The 21,804-nt window shown below is 47.7% G+C and overlaps 1 long non-coding RNA gene across 1 annotated transcript in view; it reads right to left on the bottom strand.

The window, feature by feature from the left end:
* The window catches only part of LOC138845176 (uncharacterized), a 31,233-nt gene extending 18,701 nt beyond the window's left edge, over window positions 1-12,532 (bottom strand). The window contains exon 1 of the long non-coding RNA XR_016220121.1: window positions 12,312-12,532. This is a non-coding gene — a long non-coding RNA (uncharacterized LOC138845176). The remainder of the gene's footprint in view (window positions 1-12,311) is intronic.
* Between the last annotated feature and the right edge of the window lie 9,272 nt (window positions 12,533-21,804).

Below are 21,804 nucleotides of genomic sequence, written 5' to 3'. Positions count from 1 at the left end.
AATCCAGTGTTTTTCCAACAACAATGAGGGTGAACTAAGTTTCCTTTCTCCTATGGCTGCTGCATCCTTAGCATGGAGCTCAATGACTGTCACATAAACCAAAATCATAGTAACAAGGATATTTTATAGCTTTGAACATTTTCTATGTGTCTTATGCGAGGGCTTCAAAAAGTTTGTAGAAATGGAATTAAAAGGCAATGCCCAGGGCCGGCGCTCTGATGTAGTGGGTAAAGCTGCCACCTGCAGTTCCTGCATCCTATATGGGCACCAGTTCGAGTCCTGGCTGCTCCACTTCAGATGCAGCTCTCTGCTATGGCCTGGGAAGACAGTAGAAGATGGCCCAAGTCCTTGGGCCCCTGCACCCATGTTGGAGACCCGGAAGAAGCTCCTGGCTCCTGGCTTTGGATCAGCCCTTCTCTGGCCATTGCAGCCACTTGGGGAGTAAACCAGTGGATAAAAGACACCTCTCTCTCTCTCTCTCTCTCTGCCTCTGCCATTCTGTAATACTGCCTTTCAAATAAATAAATCTTTATAAAAAAAAAAGACAATGCAATTTTAGCATGAATTAAATCTCATTTAAACTTCACAATACTATATGATATGTACTCTTATTATCCCCAATATTATGTCATAATTCTCATGACTTTATTTCCACATTATTTTATTGACCCCCAAACAAAATACCCCAGCATTGTCACCAAGCCTTTCTCACTAGATGTCTCACTTTATGATTCCATCAATGGTGACAGATAACAGCAACCAACTCTAGCTAAATTAATCAGAAATAAGGTGGGGGAAGAAGTGTTGTTAACAGGCAAAAGATGGCCCGCAGAACTAAAGCAACAAACGATCAGCAAGTCTTGACAAGGGCAAAATCCAAGCGAAACCAGAGAATGCAGTAGCAAGAACTAATGGACAGACTCCTCGGGCCTCCACTGTTGGAATGAATCAGCTTTAACTATTTTCAGTTCTTGGGTCACTGCTTCAAGCCTCGAATTCCAGAGAGAGTCTGATTGACATCAGGTGGGTCCCCTGGGCAGCCCTTGGCCGGAGCACACTGCAACTCACAGTTCTACCAAGACTGCATTCCAGAACAGAAAACAGAGGAGCAGTAACCAAAAGAAGGCTTCCTGGGCACCAGGAAGGCAAATATAAGACGTCTACTGAAGTGGATTTAACATGTCCACCAGCTGGGGAGCAAGACTTCCACTGCTGCAATACTCAAAGAAGGCAATTTCTAAAGAAAAAAGTCCAAAGTGTTTTCAGCATTGTTTCTCAAAAGGACTGTTTTTAACTAAAGCGTAGAAGAAGGGGGCCACCACTGTGGCATAGTGGGTAGCACTGCCGCCTGCAGTGCCAGCATCCCGTAAGGATTTGAGTCCCGGTTCGAGTCCTAGCCGCTCCACTTCCAATCCAGCTCTCCACTATGGCCTCAGAAAGCAGCAGAAGATGGCCCAAGTCATTGGGCCCCACACCCACATGGAAGACCCGGAAGAGCTCCTGGCTCCTGGCTTCAGATCAGTGCAGCTCCAGCCATTGCAGCCATTTGGGGAGTGAACCAGTGGATGGAAAACCTCTCTCTCTGTCTTTCCCTCTCTTTGTAACTCTGCCTCTCTAAATAAATCTTAAAAGAAAAAAAGTTAAAAAAAATTTTTCTAAAGGAAAACTGTCACAAACCATTTAGTGTTGCCTTAAATTATTTTTCACTGCAGCATGACTAAGATGTATATAAACATAGATCCAGGGCTAAAAATTATTGGATTTATATCCCTTAGAAAATTATAAAACCAAAATAAACTTTAAGATGCAATACAAACAAAATGACAAAATCAATAAAATTCAAAGTACTTAACATAAGCTTGACTTGACAGATGATATTTTTCTGAACCTGATCTGCTGCTCCCCGTGTGAATAAGTACAACTGCTACGTTGCAAGTATTTTGGAGTTCAGCATTGCTGTGCTATTGCATGTGTTGTGATGACTCAATTTTCCCACCACTTTATCCCTTCCATCCACTGGGAGCCTTGAGACAGCAGGCCAGGCCCTTACTTAGCCTTCAGTTGCTGTAAAGACACATCTGCCCTCTCCTTATTAGCCCGTGATAACCAGAGTTGAGTTATCAGATGCTGAACTGGAAACACAGGAGCAAACAGGAGCATAAAAGTTATTGGCAGGACTCGGTTATGAAACGGCCACCCAGATAAACCATAACATGCTGATATTAACATTTTTGAGATCACTTTAGGAATAGAAATGCAAATTTTAACCATTCTGAAGAACTCAAAGTTGTCTGAAAATATATCCTTGGAGCCCCAGGGATCACAAGCCCCAGTTTAAGAAACTGGTTTTGTGCCATGGGATCAGCCCTGGAATAAATTGAAGCCTCCTGAGAGGACTCCTTTAGACGGCATTACAATCATTTGTGGCCATAAATTCCTAGACCTGGATTTGGTGTAAAATTTCCATATGTGCTTGAGAGTGCATATGCCCTTGACATTCTGCATTCTGTCATCCAAAAAAGAAAAATACCTTGCAGACTGTTGGTAATCTCTGTTAAACAGTTGAAAAGCTTCGATTTCATGGTTATAATAATATATTTTTCCACTAATATATGGCATGTAAATATTTATCTTCATTGTCAAGTGGCATAAAAAACCATGTAAATTGAGTGTATAGATAGATGCTGATATTCAGACCACACTTCCAGTTACAAAATATGCTTTAATCAGTATATTTCTGAAGTTGTACTTACGAAATGCATGAAGTTTGTATTCCTTAAATAAAAGGTTTCTTTGGGGAAGAAATGGGGGGAATATGCTTTATATAAATACAAGCAAGTTAATAAAAGTAATTACTACTAATTGTTTAGCTTTTTCTCTGAATAAATGCACATAAGGATTTCCTGACTTCGAAATATTTCTGATCCAATAAATCCAAGTGACATTCCTTTCTTTAAAAAGTGACCTCAACAAAACCAAATTTTACACTAAATTTCAGAAATATGCTGAGTTAAATGAAGAATTATGGCATCATCAAAAGGAAATGCTTTCATATGTGAGATAAGAATGCTGCAAGAATGTTTGAACTTTGCACTTACAGTTCTAAAGTAATCTCCAAGAGTTTCACATCAGCATGTCATGGATTATCCAGGTCCCATCTGTATTATTATAAGAAAGATTTTTATAGTTGCTGGTGGAAGCAGTCTGTTTAATTTGTAATTTTGTCTTCTTTTCACAAGTATGTAGGAAACACAAGTAGCACCAATAGTATTTCATTGGAGAAGAGCTCTCATATCTCCCATATAAGAAAAAAACTATGTTTTATATATCTATATTAGTTCCAAATGCCAAAATGATGTTGTTTCTGTAGATTAACAGAACTAGTTAATGTACTTGGTTTATATACAGAAACCTCCTTCTAATGTTCAGTTTCATTTTATGCAAAATGTAACTACCCTCAACTTCCATAGGAAAAAATGTAAAGAATTTGCCTTTTGCAGGCAGACATCAAGGGTAAAATGTTCTGTCAACATTGTATATCTCTCTATAAAAACTCCCAGGGTGAACTTGGTCACACTGAAAGAATGTAGGGTTGGCCAAGCATAATCGTTTGCACAATTCAAAATGAGTTAACAGTTGGGTGATAAAAATTTTTAAAGACTTCTGCATTATCTCACACTTGAAAATGTTTCCTCTTATAGCACTTTATATGAGAAAAATCAGAAAGCTTTAGAACTACGGAAAAGTCTGTGAATTAATCCTCTGTTAAGGTTAAGCTGGGGCTGGAAGGAATATCCTACAAGTTTCACGCATGTCATCATCATTTAAAAAAAAAGATTTATTTTTTATTTGTTTGGAAGTCAGAGTTACAGAGACACAGAGAGAATTACCCACCGGTTCACTCCCAAAATGGCCACAACAGACAGGGCTAGGCCAGCTGAAGCCAGGAACCAGGAACTCCATCTGGGGCTCCCGTGCGGGTGCAGGGCCCCAAGTTCTTGGGCCATCTTCTGCTTCCCCAGGCACATGAGCAGAGAGTTGGACTGGAAGTGGAGCAGCCTATACACAAACCAGCACTCATGTACTCAAACCAGCACTCATGTACTCAAACCAGCACTCCTGCAGGATACCTGTGTCACAGCAGCAGCTTAACCCACTGCACCACGACACCAGCCCCAGGGTCTTCATTTCCTAAGTGACTGGAAGTTGGCTTACTGTGAGTACTACAACATGGAGTAAAGTGGGTGAACCTTGAAGCAAATCAGGCCTAGGGCCGAACACAGGCTTTGCTGCTTGCTATGTGATCGGAGGCACACCGTCCTTAACCATGCTGAGCCTCGGCCTGGCAACCCAGGTGAAGAGGCTCAGAAGGCACACCTGTAGGAGTCAGAGGCCTTGGCTTCCCTAACCTACTCTGACTTCGGCAATTCACAGGACCTCCTGGGCCTGCCCATCCTCTCATGAAAATAAAGGGCTCAAAGGGCTCAGTGGTTCCTGACAGGAACAGTGCTTCCTCCTCTTCCAGGCCATTTGGAAGTGTGTGGGGTGTTTTGTGAGGGTCACAAAAGCTAAGGGAATCTGGGATGCTAAATGCCCCACAATAGGGTAGACGTGCCATTCACAAAGAACTGTCGCATCCAGAAACCCAACACAGCCCTGATGTGAAACCCAACTAGATCAGTTTCCACCTTGATGTTTCATCATTTTGCTTATGTCATTGTTTCTTTACAATTATCTGTTTTTTAAGATTTTGTTTATTTGAGAGGTAGAGTTACAGAGAATGAGAGGGAGAGACAGAGAGAAAGGTCTTCCATTGGTTCACTCCTCAAATGGCCGCAACGGCTGGAGCTGCGCCGACCCGAAGCCAAGAGCCAGGAGCTTCTTTCTGGTCTCCTATGTAGGTGCAGGGGCCCAAGGACCTGGGCCATCTTCTACTGCTTTCCCAGGCCAGAGCAGAGAGCTGGATGGGAAGAGGAGCAGCCGGGACTAGAACCGGCGCCCATGTGGGATGCCAGCGCCTCAGGCGGAGGATTAACCTACTGCGCCACAGCGCCAGCCCCGCAATTATCTTCATTTTTAATATTGTATTTAATTATTTGAGACACAGCATTACAGCCAGAGATGGGGAGAGACATAAAGGCCTTCCATCTGCTGGTTCACTCTCCAAATGGCTGCAATGACCGGAGCTGGGCTGATCTGAAGCCAGGAGCTAAGAGCTTCTTCCAAGTCTCCCAAGTGGGTGCAGGAGCCCAAGCACTTGGGCCATCTTCATGGCTTTCCCAGGCCATAGCAGAGAGCTGGATCAGAAGAGCAGCCAGGGACTCGAACCAGAGCCCACATGGAATGCTAGTGCCACAGGCAGAGGCTTAGCCTACTATGCTATAGTACCAACCTTACAATTATCTTTAAAAAATGATTGATTTATTTATTTATTTGAAAGGCAGAGTTACAGAGAGGCAGAGGCAGAGAGAGAGAGGTCTTCCATCTGATGGTTCACTCCCCAGTTGGCCGAAATGGCCAGAGCTGCACCAATCTGAACCCAGGAGCCAGGAGCTTCCTCCAGGTCTCCCATGTGGTTGCAGGGGTCCAAGCACTTGGGCCATCTTCCTGGCTTTCCCAGGCCATAGCAGAGAGCTGGATTGAAAGTAGAGCAGCCGGGACTTGAACTGGCGTTCATATGGGATGCCAGCACTGCAGGTGGCGGCTTTATCCACTAGCCACAGTGCCGGCCCCTACAATTAATTATCTTTTGATAAGCCAGGTAACTCAGTGCTGCGAAGATTCTCAGGATATCTGTCAACATGAAAGAATCATGGAGTAAAAACATGGCTCCGCCTGGTGAAATACAGTGCTCGAGGCAAGTCCAAGAGTGTGTGAGACAGAGGCACGCCTGAAACAGTTCCTAAAGGAGCTCCCCAGAGAAAGCAAAGGAAACCTTTAATGAGCCCAGTTCTGGGTGCTATGAACTGGGCTATTCCCTCCAGTTCACACAGCAACCTATGGAACATGACCTACCTCCCCCTTTCATAGACAATGAAACCTACCCACAGCTCCAAGGATTGTTTTTCTCCAAACTAGATGGAAACAATACGTAAATGTGTGTGTGTGTGTGTGTGTGTGTGTCCAAAATGGGAAAGAAATACAACATTGAAAATACTGCGCCTTCTTCTTTCATTGGAGACAGGACAAGAGGAGGTGCTGAAGGCGCCCTCTCCCTACCTCTCCTCCCACACCCCACTTCCTCATGGGGCCCACTGCACTCCTCATACTCCTTGCATGGCAGTGCAAGCCCCCCAAAATTTTCAAGGTGCAAAAGCCCCAGGACCCACGCAGAATCGTGTCAGCTGTTTTCAACCATACACTGAGATTTTTGTCACCCAGGAATTTAGCCTCCTGGCATGAGGTGATGAGCCCTGAAATCCAATCTCTAGCAGTGATGGTAACAGTTCCCAAGAAAATTTGGGGTGCTCCATGTGAGAGACCCGGAAGAAACTCCTGGCTCCTTGCTTTGGATCAGCTGAGCTCCGGCTGTTGCAGCCATCTGGGGAGTGAACCAGTGGAAGAAAGACCTCTGTCTCGCTCTCTCTGTCTCTCTCTGCCTCTGCCTCCTTGTAATTCTGCCTTCCAAGTAAATAAATAAATCTTTTAAAAAATGAAAAAAATTGGGGTGTTGTGGAAATGCCCCAATTTCACATGTGTTTGCCTCCAGATGGAATCTCTGTGAGTACACCCCCTGAAGGCCACTTACCTAGCCATGGTGCTTTTATATCTGTGTATATGTAGCCCCTTCCCATTGACCTTCGGGTCACATGGCCCAGTGCCCACCACCACCACCATCACAGGAGGCTCTGAACTCTTCCTCTGGTCAGCAGCATCCAGGCTTCAGGGGCCTGAGGCCTCAGAACACTGATCAAGCCCTTCCTTTAGCTCCGGATGGCCCACTCACCTGCCCAACCACACGAGGGCAGGTGGCTGGACTGACCACCCCTTTTGGGGTAAATCCCACTCTCCACCCACAGCCCCATAGTAATGCTCTTAGCCCCCAAGAATGTCAGAACACATTTCTCTATCGGTGTATTTGCCAAATGGGCTGTTCCGTCTTTGGGGACACCATGTGTGGTCAGCCCTAACCCCGCCAGGCCCCTTGACTCCAAACAAAGTTCCTTGACTCAGTCTCTCTCCTATAACAGAAAGAAAAGATGGGGGCTGGGAGCATTTGCAGACTCTCGGGGTCTCCATTCCCGACGCAGGACCAAGGAAACCTGCACCACCAGTGTCCTGATGCTGACACACAGAATGACGTGGCCTGCAAGTGGACTAGGAAAGCCTGCTTGGGAGAGATTACAGGCACAAGTACTCTGTCTCCGGTGACGACCTCCATGTACACAGACAACCCCTTCAGCTCCCAACTCTGTTCTAGGAGAGAGTCTCTGCTCCACACTTGATTACTTAAGGACTAGCTCCCCGGCACAAAGGCGGAGCCTGCTCAGGAAGCTGGAGTCAGGGGCCTGGGGAAGACCTGGATGGCTCTCCTGGCTCCAGCTCCTGAGCACAGCTTCCTGCTGATGAAGCCTGGAGGCCACAGTGATGACTCAAGCTGTGGGTACCTGCTGCACTTGGGGGAGACCTGGATTGGGTTGCCTGCTCCTGGCTTCAGCTCAGCCCAGTCCTGCCTACTGTGCACATTTAGGGAGTGAGCCAGCAGATACAAACCCTCTCTTTCTCTCTCTCTCTCTCTCTCTCTCTCTCTCTCTCCTTCTCAAATAAATAAATAAACTTTAAAATAATAAAATGAAAATCAGAAGCCTGAAACAGTGCTGTCTCCAGTTTGAGTTCACCAAGTATTCAAATGTCGAGGAATATGATCAAGATCACCTGCTAGGAAAGACAAATACTGGGTGTTCACCCTTATATGTGTGACCCAAAATTAAAATAAAAAAGAAAGAAATGCCTGTGGGTATCAGTATTGCTGCAGATATAATTGTGTGATACTTTGTTTTATACCTTTGTCAAACCAATGGTAAGAATGTTATACTACTATAGTTTGAATCATCTGTGATTTTTTTAAAATTTACCGTATATAAGTGAAATGGTCATTTTTCCATTCAATTATTGTTAATAGCTATTCTCTACATTCCCACAGAACTAGGGTCTTTTTGGTTTTTACTTCACAAGCATCTTATTTGGTGAAGTATTAAGCCTTTTTACTGTAATGTAAATTTAAGATAAGTTATCTCAAAAAAAAAACAAAAAAAGATAGAAAGGGAGAAGAAAGAAGAGTGGGAGGGAGGGAGGAAATATCATTATGTTCTTAGAATTGTATCTACAAACCATATTAAATCCGTTAAAAACTAATTAAAATTTTTTTTAAAATAAATAAAACTGCAGGGTTTTTTTTTAAGATTTTATTTACTTATTTGAGAGGTAGTGTTACAGACAAAGAAACAGAGAAACATCTTTTATCCAAATGGCCGCAACTCCCAGAGATGGGCCAATCCGAAGCCAGGAGCCAGGAGCTTCTTCCTGGTCTCCCACATGGGTGCAGGGGCCCAAGGACTTGGGCCATCTTCCACTGCCCTCCCAGGCCATAGCAGAGAGCTGGATTGGGAGAGGAGCAGCCAGGACTAGAACCGGCACCCATATGGGATGCTAGCACTTCAGGCCAGGGCATTAACCCACTGTGCCACAGCGCCGGCCCCATATACATGTTTATAATTCAGAAAAATCAGCTATTAAAAGTCAGCAAACATTTTTTCAGTGCCTATTCCATGCCGGGTACAATGCTACGTCTTAAGAAAAAAAGATTTAAAAATATCTCCAGGGACTGGCATCATGGTGCAGAGGGTTAAGCCACTGCCTGTGACTCCCAAATCTCATACAAACACTGATTCAAGTCCAACTACTCGGATTCCTATTCAGCTCCCTGCTAATGGGCCTGGGAAAGCAGTGGAAGATGGCTCAAGTACTTAGATCCCTGCCGTCCACATGGGAGACCCAGATGGAGGTCCTGGCTCCTGACTTTGGCCTGGCCCAGTCCTGGCCTCTGTGGCCTTTTGAGGAGTGGATCTCTCTCTCTCCCTCTCTCTTTCTCTCTCTCTCCCCCTCCCTCCCTCCTCCCTTCTCTCTATAACTCTGCCTTTCACATAAATAAATAAATAAATAAATAAATCTTTTTTTTTTCTTTAAAATCTCCAGACTCAGGAATACACATGTATGGAAACTCAGTCACAGGTTCCCAACGAGCAAATTCTAGCAGCGAATCTTCACTGCCATCCACCTCTTTGTCAGGCCTGAGGATTCTTACGTTGGTAAACCCGAGTCACTCCAGAGAGACGTATGTATAGGAAAGGAAGGACAGGGGTGGACGTGCGAGGGCTGAAAATAGCAAAGGAAGGTAAATCACCCGGCCTTTCTGCAGAGATGCCCAGGAAGACAGAGGAGGCTGGGAAAAAGCCTCCTTCCTTGGGATTGTCCCCGGGGATTGTACAGCAGGAAGGAACCAGGACATCCATAAGAGGGTCTGACAGCCAGGACTGAGCTGACACAGAGGCACCCGGGCAGCCCAACAATGCAGCCCGCCTTCACATCAATGCCATTTTTAAAAAGGGCCCCAAATTCATGTAGTGGGGAATGGGGTTTTATTATTAAAAAGTACATATGGGTCCCAGCACTGTGGCATAGCGGGTAAAGCCACTGCCTGCAATGCTGGCATCCCATATGGGCACCAGTTCAAGTTCCGGCTGCTCCACTTCTGATCTAGCTCTCTGTTATGGCCTGGGAAAGCAGCAGAAGATGGCCCAAGTGTTTGGGCCCTGCACCTGCATGGAAGACCCAGAAGTTCCTGGCTCCTGGCTTCAGATGAGCACAATACCAGCCATTGGGCCTTCGGATGGAAGATTCTCTCTCTCTCTCTCTCTCTCTTTCTCTCTCTCTCTCTCTCTTTCTCTGCCTCTCTGTAACTCCGCCTTTCAAATAAATAAATAAATAAATCTTAAAAAAGAAAAGAACTTGAGCTGTGAGACAGAGAGCAGTGGTGAGCAAGGCAGCAAGCTTTCGCGAGGGAATGTATCCGTCCGAAGCAACGGGCCCCTCTCCAGATGGATCAGAGGGAAAGTGCCCAGCGCACAGACTGCAGTAAGCAAGGTAGCCAAGTGTAATGACGAGAGTACACCTGACAGGCCAGGTGGGCGGCTCAGCAGAGACCTGAGGGCTCAGTTAGCACTCAGACTGGAGTTTACCAGGGGATGGAGTCCACTTCTCCGCACAGTTTCTCCTGCCTCCCACCTGCTTCTGGGTGTGAAGTGTGAAATTCCTCCTAAGGTTTCATCACCTAGTTTCATCAGCACAGGGCAAAGAGGAGTGCCCTGGGAGTGCTTTTCTTGAAGGGAAGGCTGGAACTACCTATGACATTATTGGGGTATGGGCAGGACTTTGTGATATAAAATACGGGGCTACTTCCAAGGCATGCTTCCAAGGCTGCTACACTCCTTTCTGCGGGTGCTTTGTTTTCCTTAGGCCTCTTTCACACACATAGCTAATTTCTAACTTCCCACCCAACACAGCCATTCAGTCCTGAAGCTACTAGATGGGTAGAACAAGGAAAAAGACGGCCCAGAGCAGCGCATCAGAGCTCACGAGGGGAACAGAGCATTCGACCCTGGGTGCAGCCGCACGGGTGCACACAGCCCTAGCTTGAGAACGAGGGTGTCTCCACTGGGGAGGCAGCAAGGGAGGTGTCCCTGTGGAAGGGCAGCCCCACAAGGGGCATCCATCTGTGATGCGGCATCGCAGGTGGTAACTTTACCGGCTGCACCACAATGCCAGCCCTGAGTAGTTCAGTTTTACTCCACTCACTCCAGTGCTTTTGCGAGAGAGGTAAAATGTACCATTGAGGCTGCTCTCCTGTATTTGCTTCTCCTCCTATCTTAAGCCTCCCTCCTGTCCAGCAGAACTCAGTATCTTCCTTCCCTGCTGCACTGTGTGCGTTCCCTTCTCTTGAACATACCCACAATCTTCTAACTTGGGGTTTTCCACCTAATAGTATATTTTTAATATTTTCTATATCAAGGCCGGTGCCGCAGCTCAATAGGCTAATCCTCCACCTAGCGGCGCCGGCACACCGGGTTCTAGTCTCGGTCGGGGCTCCGGATTCTTTCCTGGTTGCCCCTCTTCCAGGCCAGCTCTCTGCTGTGGCCCGGGAAGGCAGTGGAGGATGGCCCAAGTGCTTGGGCCCTGCACCCCATGGGAGACCAGGAGAAGCACCTGGCTCCTGCCTTCGGATCAGCGCAGTGCACCGGCCGCAGAGTGCCAGCCGTGGTGGCCATTGGAGGGTGAACCAACAGCAAAAGGAAGACCTTTCTCTCTGTCTCTCTCTCTCACTATCCACTTTGTCGGTCAAAACAATATATATTTTCCATATCTCTATATATAAACTTCTAATTCATTCATGGGATGACTGTGGGGTATATTAATAATGTACTTGTCCATCCTACCACCGAAGGGGGTGGGGCTTTAGCTGGTGGCAGGCTTTCACCATGACAGCAGGACAGTGATAAGAACCCTCGGGGGCCAGCGCTGCGGCTCACTTGGCTAATCCTCCACCTGTGGCACCGGCACCCCAGGTTCTAGTCCCGGTTGGGGCACTGGATTCTGTCCCTGTTGCTCCTCTTGCAGTCCAGCTCTCTGCTGTGGCCTGGGAAGGCAGTGGAGGATGGCCCAAGTCCTTGGGCCCTGCACCCACATGGGAGACCAGGAGAAGCATCTGGCTCCTGGTTTCCGATCAACGTGGTGCGCTGGCCGCAGCGGCCATTGGGGGGTGAACCAATGGAAAAGGAAGACCTTTCTCTCGGTCTCTCTCTTTCACTGTCCACTCTGCCTGTCAAAAAAAAAAAAAAAAAAAACACCTCGGGCATGCTTCCAGGGGCACAGGGGTGAGTTTTTGCAGCAAGGCCCCCTCAATCTCACATGCTTTTCCCTACAGTTTGCTTGTTCCACAGCACAGTGGAGTAGCTGTAGTTCACAATAGCTTATTGTATATTGTATGAAGACTAGAAGAGAAAAGCTTAAAGGCTCTGAACAAAGAAATGCTAAGGAAATGAAATGCGAGTTCCTTTTCAGTTCACACTGTATAAATATCTTGAAATATCACACTGTACCCCATAGATATATGATAGTTACATGTTAACCTAAAATGTAATACATATATATAAAACTCTGTGACATGTAAAAAATCAAAGAAAATTATAGAGAAAAAAGAGTAACGGGTTTATATGGCTGTAGGTAGCAACCAGAAATCGCTGGGAAACTCTTACCTCCTTGAAGAAGAAAGAAGCACTTGAGAGGTATCTCTGGTGACCAGATCTCTGCCATTTGCAACCACTCCTACGGAAGCCCACCTCACTCAGGGAGCAGCGTGTGTCTTCTAGCCTCACTCTCCTCCACACAGCCGGCTAATGGGCCTCCACAGGTGCTGCTAAAATCTGGAACAGAGCAAGGGAAGCGTGTTGGAAATGATGCTTGTCTACGTGAAAGAGCCAAGGCTGCTTGAAGGTTTAAAGGGAAACCTGACCCCTGGGGCAGGTGGATTAACAACCCCTGCAACCTTGTCCTTGAAAACAGTGACTGTTTCCTCACGTGGCAAAGGAACCTCATTGGCATAATCAAGACTTTTGAGATGTGGTGATTATCAACATAACCACTAGAGTCCTAGCAAGAGAGGGGCAGAGAGAGATAGGCAGATCCTATGCTGCTGCCTTAGAAGACAGTGGAAGGGGCCAGGAGCCCAGGGATGCAGGCAGTCTCTAGACACAGGCAGGGGCATCCCAGGGGACAGTCTTCCCAACACCTTGACATTAGACCAGGGCCCTGGTCTGCTTTCTATTGCTGTTCCTGAGATGAAACAAACTATAAAGAATACAGACTTATTTTGGCTCATGGTTCCAGAAGCTAGGAAGTCCAAGGTTGCAGAGTCCCCTCGTGCTGCTTGAACTCATGGCAGAAAGCAGAAGGGCACATACAGAAGAGAGGAACCAAGGAAGCTGACCTCACTTTCATCACAGCCCATTCTCATACAAAAGGCACTTTTCTATTACAAGAGCTCCAACCCATGACCCAAACATCTCTCCCAACACCATTGCACCGAAGAACTAAGCTCCCACACGAACTTTTGGGAGACACACAAACCATTGCACCCAATGAGTCATTTTTGACTTCTGACCTGCAGAACTCGGAGATGATAAATTGGCATTGCTTTAAGCCATGACGATGGTGGGGATTTGCTACAATAGTCACAAGAAGCTAACAAGGATAAAGGTGGGGTTCCCCTTATGGGTATTCACAAAGCATAAGGTATACTGCTCCTACCTGACCCTGAGATGGAGTCGGCTGGTCTGATGAAAGACAGGGAAAGACAGGCCTGGGGAAGACTGTTCTCAGAACTGAAGATGCTCACACCACAAGGACACTGCATGTCCCTACCTGGGACTTGGCAACCCATTCCTACAAGTAGTCAATGCTGACCTTTTGAAAATAGATATCGTGGAGCCGGCACTGTGGTGTAGCTGGTAAAACCACTGCCTGAGTGCCAGCATCCCATATGGGCGCCGGTTCAAGACCCGGTTGCTCCACTTCTGATCCAGCTCTCTGTTATGGCCTGGGAAAGCAGTATAAGATGACCCAGCTCCTTGGACCCCTGCACCCACATGGGAGACCCAGAAGAAGCTCCTGGCTCCTGGCTTCAGATCAGCACAGCTCCGGCCATTGTGGCCAATTGCGGAGTGAACCAATGGATGGAAGACCTCTCTCTCTCTCTCTCTGCCTCTCCTTCTCTCTGTGTGTAACTCTGACTTTCAAGTAAAACAAATAAATCTTTAAAAAAAAAGAAAATGTATATCAATGTATGGTTTATGTTTACGCTCCCTCCCAGGGATGGCAGGAAATTCTCTCTGGCATCATTTGGCTACTTGGTAGAGACTTGGCCCCTTGTTTTGGAACCCGGGGCACTGTTCTCTGTCCCCCTGTTCTACATCTCAGGTCTGCTCCCTGACCCCCACGCGGCTGGAATTCTGCACTCTAGCTCACGTGGCTCTATCCAGACCTTGCTTTGGGGTGGATCTTCTGCCTGATGTGACTCCTGCCTTTGCCCTTTTACACAGTTTAGATCTCTACATGTGCACCTCCGGCCTATTGCATAAACACGTCTGTGCTTTGGGACAAATTTGCGTCTTGCTGCCCCATTCTCTGACCTTGTTTTGTTTGTCTTCCAGCATGACCTAAGCTCCCAGATCTAGAGTTGACCTAGCTAGTCAGGGCTTGTTTTACCCCCTTAGAATTGATACACAAAGGAGCCTTCCTATCAAATTCTTCCACCTGCTTAGTTTAGCATCCCCACATTAAAAAGAAGGTCATTCTCCTCTGAGACCCGGGGAGAAGAGCAGCCACAACAAATCAACAACCTATGCTGGAGAGCTCTGCATATGTGTCCCCTTGGATGCTAAAAGGCCACTTCTGTAAGACACATTTTCACTGTTTCAGAGAACTGCTCCCTATCACCTCTCATGGCCATGTTGATCCAGGGGATGTGGCTACTCACAGTTCTCCACTCTCCTGGCCACAACAGCAATATGTGAGCTGGGCTGATTAGAACGCCCAACCCACCCTTCCAGCACAGCAACTGGTCCAGGATGGGGCACGTGACCTCAAGTCAGGAGCCATTTGTAGCCCTTCTTCAGAATGGTTTTGAGAGAAATCGGAGAAGGAGACTTTCCTGGGAAGGAGGTGAGGGAGCAACCTGGTGGGTGGGAGCCAGGTCTCTAATCTCACGGGGAGAGCTGGTTGGAGAGAACCAAGTAGACCCAAGGACACAAGGGTCACACAGAGAAGATAAACATTGGCCGCAGTTAAGTCCCTGGAGAAGCACACGGTCTGTGCTTCCAAGTGTGGCTCAGAGTCAGGGTGCCTCTCTGAACCCCAGTTTCCACTTTTATGAAAAGGACCTAACTCATGGAGCCATTTTGAGGACAGAATGAATCAATGTATGTGAAGGAGGTTGCACAGTGCCTGGCACATGATCATCTCACAATGAATTTTTTTTTAAGATTTATTTACTTATTTGAAAGGCAGAGTTACAGAGAGGCAGAGAGAGAGAGAGAGAGAGAGAGAGAGAGAGAGAGGCCAGCGCCATAGCTCAGTAGGCTAATCCTCCACCTAGCGGCGCCGGCACACCGGGTTCTAGTCTCGGTCGGGGCGCTGGATTCTTTCCCAGTTGCCCCTCTTCCAGGCCAGCTCTCTGCTGTGGCCCGGGAAGGCAGTGGAGGATGGCCCAAGTACTTGGGCCCTGCACCCCATGGGAGACCAGGATAAGCACCTGGCTCCTGCCTTCAGATCAGCACAGTGCGCCAGCCACAGCGCACCAGCCGTGGCGGCCACTGGAGGGTGAACCAACGGCAAAAGGAAGACCTTTCTCTCTGTCTCTCACTATCCACTCTGCCTGTCAAAAAATAAAAATAAAAGAGAGAGAGAGAGAGAGAGAGAGAGGTCTTTCATCTGCTGGCTCACTCCTCAGATGGCTGCAATGACCAGAACTGTGCCGATCTGCAGCCAGGAGCCAGGATCATCTTTCAGTTCTCCCACATAGGTGCAGGGGCCCAAGGAGGACTTGGGCCATCTTCTACTGCTTTCCCAGGCCATAGCGGGGAGCTGGATCAGAAGTGGAGCAGCTGGGACCTGAATTGGCATCCACATGGGATGCTGGCACTTCAGGCGGCTTTACCCTCTAAGCCACAGTGCTGGCCCCCATCTCAACCCTTGTCCTGCCTTGGTTTGTTTTTGGAACAACTGATTTCCTCTTTTTGTCTAAGCTAGTGTGTGGTCACCACTACCTGCAACCTGAGGAGTCTCAGGGAATGTAGCCCATGCTTCCCTTAACTCCTAAATTCCATGAGTGGCTTTATGAAAAAGTCCCATAGTTGGATAAGTTTGGGCAACTCTTAGATAGCCATTGCCCTTTTTTTTTAATTCTTTCATTTACTTTTTTATTAATGTAAACCAGATATCATGTAGTTTGTTGATACAACTCTAAGAACATAATAGAAATTCTCTTCCTCCCTCCTTCCTTCCTTTCTGTTTTAATATTTACAATAGCATATTTTCAATTTACTTTACAGTCAAAGGCTTAATGCTCCACTAAATAAAGAGTTCAACAAAGGGCCGGCACTGTGGCATAGTTGGTAAAGCCACCGCCTGTAGTGCTGGCATCCCATACAGGGGCCGGTTCAAGTCCCAGCTACTCCACTTCTGATCCAGCTTTGTGATATGGCCTGGGAAAGCAGTGGAGAATGGCCCAAGATCTTGGGCCCCTGCATCTGTGTGGGAGAACTAGAAGAAGCTCTTGGCTCCTGGCTTCAGATCGGCCTAACCCCAACCATTATGGCCATTTGAGGAGTAAACCAGCAGATGGAAGACCTCTCTCTCTCTCTCTCTCCCTTTCTCCCTCTCTCTCTCTCCCTCTCTCTCTCTTTGCTTCTGTAGCTCTGTGTTTCAAACAAATAAATACATCTTTTTTAAAAAAAAGAGTTCAATAAGCAAAAAATAAAAAGACAATGTTCAGCAGGAACGAGGGCTATAACAATAATCAAATCCCAAGATGTCAATTTCACTCATACACATTAAATTTTTTTACACTCTACATATTAGCTACCACAAATCAGAGTAAATGTGTGCTATTTGTCTTGGTGTAGGGCATTTTTCACTAAGCATAATAACCTCCAGTTGCATCCATTTAATTGTCTTTTCATTTGTGAGTTGCTCCCTCTTCGAGAACGACATTGTATTCTTTTTTTTTTTTTTTTTTTTTTTTTTGACAGGCAGAGTGGACAGTGAGAGAGACAGACAGAGAGAAAGGTCTTCCTTTTTTTGCCATTGGTTCACCCCCCCAATGGCTGCTGCGGCCGGCACATCGCGCTGATCTGAAGCCAGGAGCCAGGTGCTTATCCTGGTCTCCCATGGGGTGCAGGGCCCAAGGACTTGAGCCATCCTCCACTGCACTCCCGGGCCACAGCAGAGAGCTGGCCTGGAAGAGGGGCAACCGGGACAGAATCCAGCGCCCCGACCAGGACTAGAACCCGGTGTGCCGGCGCCGCAATGGGGAGGATTAGCCTAGTGAGCCACGGCGCCGGCCATGACATCGTATTCTAATACAGGACAGACTCTGAGTGACCCTCTAGTCACAAAGGCAGTTGCTCATTATCTAACCTTCCCAAATGTATTTAAAATTTCCCTTGAAGTGGGGTTCCTTGTTGCTTCCTGTTACTTTTCCCCCATCCTGCAAAATTCGCATTCCACAGAATACATCTTAATGTGAGGAGCAGAAGACCCAGATAAAAACGCTGAGCGATCTGCCCCAGTTGAAGCCAGATCTGTCTGAACGTGAGCTGTGCACTCTCCCGACAGCTGCACACGCAACGTCTACACCCAGCACGACTCCCACCGATCACTTGAAAGGTAGGCGCCAGACACACTGGTTTTGAGCTTCCTTGTCCATTCCAAGTGCTGTTTTCCCAAAGGATCCAGTGTTATTGCTTGCCCTTGCAGATTCACATACAGCATGCCAAAGGAAGAGACAGAATTAAAGCTTTTTTGAAACAATGTTGAATAAATTATCTGAGACAAGCAGTGGCCCCTTCTCTGGGGCAAACGAAAAGGTTACAAGAATCCTTTCCTTTCCTTGTTCTAAGAGCTAACTGTGGAAGAAACACTAGCTTGGGAGATGTCTTTCATACTAATTCGCACTGTAGGATACCTTTGTCTTTATTTGTACAGTGGCTTGCTGCACAAGTCACTCACATGTTGCTCTGGGCCAGATTCTAACTGCTGAGCCTCCAGAGCTATGTGTCTTGAACTGTAGGTCAAAATCTGGGCTGGTTATCATCATCGTGTGTATTATTATAACAATTATTGTTGTTGTTGTTGTTGTTGTTGATATTGTTTGTTGGACCCTAGGAATGGTCAGAAGGGACTTGGACCTAGGCAGAGAGACCTGGCTCCTCTCTGGCAGCCTTGCAATCTAAATTAGACTGAGTTGTATAACAGCTCTAGGCATCTGATACGGGACTTGCCAAATTTCATGGCTTCAGGCACACGGAATGCACATCCCTGTTCCAGGGAGGCTAAATATTTTTCCAAATCAGTAGATAAAACAAACTCCCTGACCTCAACTTGCTGCCTGGCGCCTGGAGTCCTGAGAGGCTGGTGAGGAGTGTCTGCGTGCTATCAGGTGACAGGACACACTCAGCCTGGCTCCTGCGCTCAGGACCATGCGCTACCTGATCCCGTCTCCATCTTCCCAGCGAAGATTCTGGCCACAGCTTCAAGCCTGCAGTCCAGAGGGCAGGGGGCCAGGGCCAGACGCCATGAAATGCCATTGAACCAGCCTTGACGGCGACTGCGGCCTCCTGGCAATGCCCGCGGCAGCTGGTGACAGGGGCAAGCTACGCTCTCAGACGCGGGCACGTCAGGTCCCCACTGGCCGGAGTAAATATGAAGCGCAGCGTTTTCGGCCTCACCAACCAAGTAGGGAGCTCATTCATCAAAGGGAGCCTGAAGCTTCCGACCTAAGGGCTTGCTGAGTGGGCACCTGGACTGTTAGTGACACCTACCGACTGTGCCCGGCACTGCCGCCTTACAGACAGGATGTACGAGAATTTGCTAAGCCTTGCTAGGACTCACGGGGTGGTCCAGAGAGAGGTGGAATAAATAGCAGAAGAGAGATCACAGAAGTTAGAAAGTATTCAAGTGCTTCATAGACTTCATAACCATTAATTTCATAAATCACGAGGTCCTGGGAGTTTGTCCAGGAGCGGTGTTACGGAGTCATTCGGCAGCATGTTGGAGCCTTCCTATTCTCTAGGGTTGGTCTTGGAGTTGTCCCTTACCAGTCAATGCCATCTGCATTTAAAAAAAAAATCAACTGATTGATTGTTTGACTTGAAAGAGCAACAGGGAGAGCGGAAGAGAGAAACAGAGATATTCCATCTACTAGCTCATTCCCCAAATGACGACAATAGCCAGCTCTAGGGCCAGGCAAAAGCCAGGAGCCTGGAACTCCATCCAGGTCTTCCTCATGGGTGGCAGGGGCCCATGTACTTGAGCCATCATCTGCTGTCTTCCATGTCCATTAGCAGGAAACTGGATCAGAAGTGGAGCTGCCGACACCCAAAACAGCACTGCAATATGGGATGCCAGCGTCGCAAGTAGTGATTTAACCTGCTATACCACAATGCTGGCCCGGTGCCACCTGTCTTGCGCACTCACACATTCCCACGGAGGTTCTTATGCATGCCTTTCTCCCCACTTCCTCCTCCTTCCTCCTCATTTTCTTGAAGGAAGCCATGTTTGATCAAGAAGCCTGAGTTTCCATTTCTTCTTAATCTTAGGGTCATCTAAATAGAGGGACTTTCTTCTTGTGTCCTCTGCTGAATCCAGGGTAGCTGTGAACCACCCAGCAGCTCAGGTCCTGAGAGACACACTGATCCAAATCACAGAGCCCCACTTCCTCCCACTAAGACCACTATGCTGAACTGGCCCCGCTGCGTGCTCCTGGAGGGCCCCATTCACTGTGCTGTTGGTCCTGACAGTCGACTCCGAAGGCAAGGGGAGCACCATTGGCCCATTCTGCACCCCCAGACCTACCTGCTATACTGTTCTGCATACAGGTGGCCCTCGTATGATGGCCAGGCTTATTTTAATTCCAGCACAACAGTGGACTGAGAAAGTTTCGCTCAGAGCTAAATCATCGTGCCCAAATACCCAAAACTGGAATCGTGGAAATGAAAGACTTTCCAAGCAAAAGTGAGTCTGGGGGCCAGTGCTGTGGCGTAATGGGTAAAGCTGCCGCCTGCAGTGCCAGCATCCCATATGGGTGTCGGTTCAAGTCCCAGCTGCTCCACTTCCTATCCAGTTCTCTGCTATGGCCTGGGAAAGCAGTAGAAGATGGCCCAACTCCTTGGGCCCCTGCACCCATGTGGGAGACCTGGAAAAAGCTCCTGGCTCCTGGCTTTGGATCAGCTCAGCTCCGGCTGTTAAGGCCAATTGTGGAGTGAACCAGCAGATAGAAGACTCTCTCTCTCTCTGTCTGTCTGCCTCTCCTTCTCTCTGTGTGTAACTCTTTCAAATTAATAAGTAAATCTTAAAAAAAAAAAAGTGAGTCTATCATCCTGCCCTTTTTTATCACTGTCCATTTTTTTAATGTTATTTTAAATTGTTTTTACTATTTTTGTATGTTTTAAATGCTTCTATATTTAGAAGAAGGAAGAGGAGGAGAAGGAGGAAGAAAAAGGAGGAAGAGGAGGAAACTCCTTTTGAAACTTCACTCAGATCGAAACACAGCACTCTGAGGGGCCGGAGCTGTCGGTCAGGAGCTAAACCCTGGGGCACCTAGTGCGGCTGGACGGGGCACTAGCACCACCTCCTCAGATGCAGACAGGTGCCCTGCTTTGAGGAGTGGTGGCAGGAGCTGAGAACAATGCCTCCACATTTGGGAAAAGAAATGAAGCTTTGGCTTTTACTGCCAACATTCTGCTTTGCTAGACTGAAACATTTTCTGCCGATTTGTCTTCAATAGCTGAAATGCATGTATAAAAGTAGTGCTTTTAAAAAATGCCATCACAGCCAGTGCCGCGGCTCACTAGGCTAATCCTCCGCCTTGCGGCGCTGGCACACCAGGTTCTAGCCCTGGTCGGGGCGCTGGATTCTGTCCCAGTTGCCCCTCTTCCAGGCCAGCTCGCTGCTGTGGCCAGGGAGTGCAGAGGAGGATGGCCCAAGTGCTTGGGCCCTGCACCCCATGGGAGACCAGGAGAAGCACCTGGCTCCTGGCTTCGGATCAGCGTGATGCGCCGGCTGCAGCGCACCGGTGGCGGCGGCCATTGGAGGGTGAACCAACGGCAAAAGGAAGACCTTTCTCTCTGTCTCTCTCTCACTGTCCACTCTGCCTGTCAAAAAAAAAAAAATGCCATCACAAACATGGGAAGCTCATCACCTCCAGGTGTGAATGTGTATGTCTTAGTCCTTTCACTATTGCTTGCACCTACAGGGGAGCCTATGGGGAATTTAGGGCAGATGTTTTGTGATCTTATTTGGTAAATACAAAGAATAGATGACCCGAGCCGTTCCGATGTGATTATTCCATCTCGTCCCCTTTGTTGTTGTTATTGGGGCACTGGATGTCTGTTGCTTGTCAGGAAGGAAGGATGAGGCAAGGCTGAAGAGAGTGAAGGGGGGATTACGGAGGGTCTCCACGGGAAGAGGACGTGCGAGCTATGTGGTCCACAACAGTCACCTCACACATGTTGGTGCCTAATCTCAAGCATTGAAGACACAAAGATGATTCATGCTTTGTCCCTCCATGGGGGTAAGGGGGTGACAAATCCTAGACGTGAGAGAGCATCTCACGGGGTTGTCATGTTGGGATTCTGCCTCCACGGCCAACCATAGCCTCTGAAGCAGGGTGTGTGACCACTACTCATGTGCCCAGCGAGGGGAACACAGGAAACAGGAAAAAGGAGCTTAGGAATCCACTCCTGAGTGGAACGAAGGCTTGGGCACCTTTACAGGACAGGAGTTAGGGAAGGAGGCAGTGACCGTGAACGGGGAAGTCATCCAAGGCAACTGAGCCATCAGAGGCAGCCACTGGGTCTCTGCCTTGGGTCATTTCACAGCTCTGGGGAAAGCTTGTGCTAAATGATGTGACCCTGTACCAGCCGTGCCATAATGCAGAGGGAGAAGGGCCAGGTGTCTGGTTAGGCCACTTCA

The sequence above is a fragment of the Oryctolagus cuniculus genome, chromosome 14, assembly GCF_051225735.1.
Source record: "Oryctolagus cuniculus isolate XC-2025 breed Fujian yellow rabbit chromosome 14, ASM5122573v1, whole genome shotgun sequence".
Classification (NCBI taxonomy): domain Eukaryota; kingdom Metazoa; phylum Chordata; class Mammalia; order Lagomorpha; family Leporidae; genus Oryctolagus; species Oryctolagus cuniculus.
Note: the sequence above shows the minus strand (reverse complement) of the source record. Positions and strands in the feature narration are given on the sequence as shown.